Source organism: Triticum urartu, chromosome 6A (genome assembly GCF_056163025.1).
Source record: "Triticum urartu cultivar PI428250 chromosome 6A, HENAU_Tu73, whole genome shotgun sequence".
NCBI lineage: Eukaryota > Viridiplantae > Streptophyta > Magnoliopsida > Poales > Poaceae > Triticum > Triticum urartu.
Window position 1 is genome coordinate 404,118,179 of NC_141878.1, and position 5,298 is coordinate 404,123,476.

Here is a 5,298-nt window from a genome sequence, read left to right on the forward strand (position 1 = left end):
GCGCGCCATCGATCATGTTGTGTGGCGAGCTGCAGCCTCTCGGCGCTAACATGCCTATCTTGATCCGCGGCACTGAAGCGCCATGCGCCAAGGGTCTGCTGTGACGCCCCGAGTCCGTTGCGCCAGGTGTCTTCCAGTTATTCGTTGTCATTGCCATGTCATTTGCTTGCGTGTTGCATCTTTTCATGTCATCATGTGCACTGCATCATCATGTTTTTCAAAACTTGCATTCGTCCGGGTTTCTCAGTTCTTTCCATTGCCCGTTCTGAGCCCAGACACACTTGCACGCGCCAGCGGCATGTCCGAGATATTATTTTATTAGTGGCCGAAAAAATGTTCTCAGAATGGGTTGAAAGTTGGCATGTGGTGTTGTTATGTTGTAGATAGGCCGCCTGCCAAGTTTCATCGCATTCGGAGTCCGTTTGATGCCCCAACGGATAACTATAGCGGCAATATAGCCGGTCTAACGTCGGACGTTTTTCGTCTCCGGAAACAGTCACCGGGTCTCTATCTTCTCTTCTCTCAGCCCAAGGCTTTCTGCACAGCCCACTACCTACCGCCAGGCCCAATCTACCCTCTCTCATCAGCCCGCGGCCCTCCTCACACGCGCGTCCGAAAGCTGTCCCGGACCCGACCCGGGCAGTGGTCACAGTTGAATTCAGTTCATCCCCAAACATCTACAAAACATCTCCGTTTTTTATTTGGACTCCCCAGGTATTTATTCGTGATTATCCGATTGCGATCGGAGGGACGAGGTAGCCCCTAACCTAAATTCGTCTGTATATATTCCTCCACTCCTAGTCCATTTTGGACAACCCTAAAATTCTTCCCTTGTCCCGTCGCGCCGCCGCCACTAGCTCCACCTGGTCGCTCCTCTCGGGATCCCCTCCCCCGATCCCGCTGCCTCCTTGCAAAATTCCTCGATCCAGATCCACCAACCACCGATCCATCCATCCGGGACTGCCGGATAGAGATCCAACGGCCACCAGGCGACCTGCAGCAGAGCCTCTTGCTCCCTCCTCGATGCAGATCGAGAGGAGCTCGCCCGAGCTTCACCTCCAGGACCCCGCGCCACCGAGAAGCCGCCTCGTCGCCGGAGATGAGTTCCCCGCCATGCCCTGCTCCCTTCCTTCCCCACCTGCTCTCTCTTTTTCTCTCTCTCACTCTGCTCTCTCTCTCTCTCTCTCTTTTGTCTTCGCAGCGCCGCCATGGAAGCCCTAGCTCCAACCCGTAGCAGTTGCGCTGCCGGAGTCGCCATCACCTCGCCTCCCTGCAGGAACCTGCTGCTGCCGCCAAGTTCCCCGCCGCCGTCGCGAGTCCCTAGCCGTCGGCCTTCCCTGCGACCTCGCCTCCTTTGCTTCGCTCGACGAGGACAACCCAAACATCAAGTTCCCGGTCTACTTTGCCTGCTGCCGTCACCGTTCCCTGCCATGGACGCGTCCCACTCCCCGGCAGCTTGCGGCGACAACGCTGAACATCGCCGGCCACCTCCGGCTCCGGCCACTGGGACCCGAGCCGCGCCGGATCCTCGTCGTGGCTCCCGCCGGCCCTCCTCCTGCCTTGCTCGCCTGCTCCAAGAGCTCGTCTCCGCCCAGAACCCACCTGGCGCCGCCGTCTTCGCTTGCCTCACCGTCACCAAGATACCAAGCCACCGTTTGCCTCCGTCTCCCTTGTCATTCCTAGCCGGATCTCGCCGGCTGGGCTTCGTTCCCGGCCACCGGCGACCTCGTCGGAGTCCACCTGAGCCGCCCGCGTCCCCTCTATCTGCTTCCTGTTGAACAGAGGAGCCGCGCCCGCAACCGCTGCCTTGCTCGCCTCCGTTGACCCGTTCCAGTGCCTACGTGGACAAGCACCAAGGCCCAGCGTGCCCTGCCAGGCCGCCTCCTCCATAGAATCGGGCCAAGGCCCATGGTGAGGCCACCCCTGAGCGCCCTCCCCTTTTTTTCCCTGCTTTCGGGCCAGCCAGATTCGGCCCGCTTACTTTTTTTCCAGATCGGCGAATTTGTCTTTTAACCGGGGAATTGCAGTTTTTACAGAAAAGACCCTAGCCTTCATGCATATATTTACTCATGACCCGGAATTAAACAAACTTTATATGAAAAATGCTTAGAATTTTATCTAGTTTCATAATATCCAACTTTCAATCATGTTTAAAATATTTAAAATGCTGTTTGATTAAATTTGCTCTAATAATATGTTAAAATGCTTTAATTCATAACTAAATAACCGTAGCTCCAAACCTAACAAACTTTATATGTAAACGGGGTAGAAAAATGCCTAGTTTAACTTGGTGCACTCATCTTGCATGTTTAACAACTCTAAAATATGGTTTAGGGCAGAACAGTACCAAATTCATAATATGCACATGAGGAGTTTTCGGACTTGTTGCTTGTTGTTCCGGCCTCATTTAAACTTGCCTAGATAGGTAGTTTTCATATGCTTCACCTCTTGCCATGCTAACCAACATTTAATATTGTTGAGTACATAAATGGGAGAGAACTAAATAAGTCACGTGGTGTTTCGTCAATATGCAACTCGTTGCATATTGAGCTCCACTTAATTTGTAGGATTGCTTGTGCACTTTGCCATGCCATGCTTCATTAAACCGGACATGCATCATACTTGGTTGTGCATCATGCCATGCTTGTGATGGTTGTTTACTATGTTATTTGCTTCTTTCCGGTGTTGCTTCTTCGGGTTAGTTCCGATAACGTCGCGTTTGTGAGGATCTGTTCGACTACGTCCGTTTATCTTCTTCATGGACTCGTTCCTCTTCCTTGCGGGATTTCAGGCAAGATGACCATACCCTCGAAATCACTTCTATCTTTGCTTGCTAGTTGCTCGCTCTATTGCTATGCCATGATACCTACCACTTGCTATATCATGCCTCCCACATTGCCATGTCAAGCCTCTAACCCACCTTTCCTAGCAAACCGTTGTTTGGCTATGTTACCGCTTTGCTCAGCCCCTCTTATAGCGTTGCTAGTTGCAGGTGAAGATGAAGTTTGTTCCATGTTTGGAACATGATATGTTGGGATATCACAATATCTCTTATTTATATTAATGCATCTATATACTTGGTAAAGGGTGGAAGGCTCGGCCTTATGCCTGGTGTTTTGTTCCACTCTTGCCGCCCTAGTTTCCGTCATACCGGTGTTATGCTCCTTGATTTTGTGTTCCTTACGCGGTTGGGTGTTATGGGAACCCCTTGACAGTTCTCTTTGAATAAAACTCCTCCAGCAAGGCCCAACCTTGGTTTTACCTTTTGCCTCACCACCACCTACTTTTCCCTTGGGAGTCGCACTCCCGAGGGTCATCTTTATTTTAAGCCCCCCCTCCCCGGGCCAGTGCTTGTCTAAGAGTTGGTCCGAACCGAGTAGACTGCGGGGCCACCTTGGGGAAACTTGAGGTTTGATTTTACTCGTAGGATGTCTCATCCGGTGTTGCCCTGAGAACGAGATATGTGCAGCTCCTATCGGGATGTCGGCACATCGGGCAGTCTTGCTGGTCTTGTTTTACCATTGTCGAAATGTCTTGTAACCGGGATTCCGAGACTGATCGGGTCTTCCGGGGAGAAGGAATATCCTTCGTTGATCATGAGAGCTTGTGATGGGCTAAGTTGGGACACCCCTGCAGGGTTTGAACTTTCGAAAGTCGTGCTCGCGGTTATGGGCAGATGGGAATTTGTTAATATCCGGCTGTAGAGAACTTGACACTTAACTTAATTAAAATGCATCAACCGCGTGTGTAGCCATGATGGTCTCTTTCTGGCTGAGTCCGGGAAGTGAACACGGTTTTGGTGTTATGCTTGAACGTAAGTAGACTCAGGATCACTTCTTGATCATATCTTGTTCACGACCGTTGTTTTTCTTCTCTTCTCGCTCTCATTTGCGTATGTTAGCCACCATATATGCTTAGTGCTTGCTGTAGCTCCACCTCACTACCCTTTCCTACCCATAAGCTTAAATAGTCTTGATCTCGTGGGTGTGAGATTGTTGAGTCCTCGTGACTCACAGATACTTCCAAACAGTTGCAGGTGCCGATGACACCAAGGCAAAAGACGCAACCAAGCTCAAGTGGGAGCTTGATGAAGATCTTGTTCGTTGTCTTGTTTTGTTTCCGGTTGATCAGTAGTGGAGCCAGTTGGGGCGATCGAGGATCTAGCATTTGGGGTAGTCGGACCTTGATTGTATTCTAGATGATGTATGTTTAACTTGTAATTGTGTGAAGTGGCGATTGTAAGCCAACTCTTTATCCCTTTCTTATTCAGTACATGGGATGTGTAAAGATTACCCCTCTTGTGACATGCCTACCATGCGGTTATGCCTCTAAGTCGTGCTCCGACACGTGGGTGATATAGCCGCATCGTGGGTGTTACATCTGCTCAACCCTGGCGATGACGCGCATCATGGCGTCGTCCATCACGTTGCCAGGGAGTGCCTCGGCCTCGACAGGTCGTGCCGCCTTCTCGTTTTTCTCATTGACGGGGTTGATGGCAGAGGTGACGCTTTGGTGGGTTGGCATGCTTGGAAAAGGTGGATGTGCTACAGGTTGCGCTTGTTGCCTCCGTGCGTCGCGTGCCGCCTAGGTTTGTGAGCAATATCGCTGGGTGGCGGGAAACGAGTGAGAAAATGGCGGGAAACGGTGGCGTGTTCATAAAATGCCATCAATTAATGGAAACTTAGCATAGAAGGAACATCGAGCTAGCACAAGAAGTAGATGATGATCAGATGACCGTTTATCCTAGTTAATTATGCATGTAATAGTTTACTTTGGTGTGTGGAAATGTCATGTGTGTACTAGACACCTATGTAATTGGATGTTTGCCACGTATTACACACATCTTGTTTATGTGAAATATTTATGTTCTCTTGGCTTAACACAAACATTTTATCACAATGAACCGTATGCTGTATATCGCACACACCTTGATCTGACTGGTCGTTTCTTTTGTGTTGCCTAATCACAAACAGTTCATCCGAGTGAATTGTATGTCGTATATCACACACACCTTCATCTGGCTGCCTGTTTCTGTTGTTTCGCCTCATCACAAACAATTCATCTGAGTGAATTGTATAACGTATATCGCACACACCCTCATTTAGCTGCCCGTTTCTTTTGTTCTGCCTCATCGTAAACAATTAACTGAACTGAACCGTATGCTCGCATCGCACATGCAAATAAAATCTGAACCGTCTTTGATGTATTCTTCATCACAAACATTTTGCATCTTTTTTGACGGTTTTTTTACATCACCGCTTGCGATTAATGCATCGCACACAATTTCGCCAAAGGGTC

At 49.8% G+C, this 5,298-nt stretch overlaps 1 long non-coding RNA gene across 1 annotated transcript; it reads left to right on the top strand.

The window, feature by feature from the left end:
• Nucleotides 1–819: 819 nt before the first annotated feature.
• On the top strand, nucleotides 820–4,869 carry LOC147965416 (uncharacterized). Its single transcript, XR_015608329.1, has 3 exons — nucleotides 820–1,911; nucleotides 2,703–2,791; nucleotides 4,031–4,869. It is a non-coding gene; the product is annotated as an uncharacterized LOC147965416 (long non-coding RNA).
• Nucleotides 4,870–5,298: the final 429 nt, after the last annotated feature.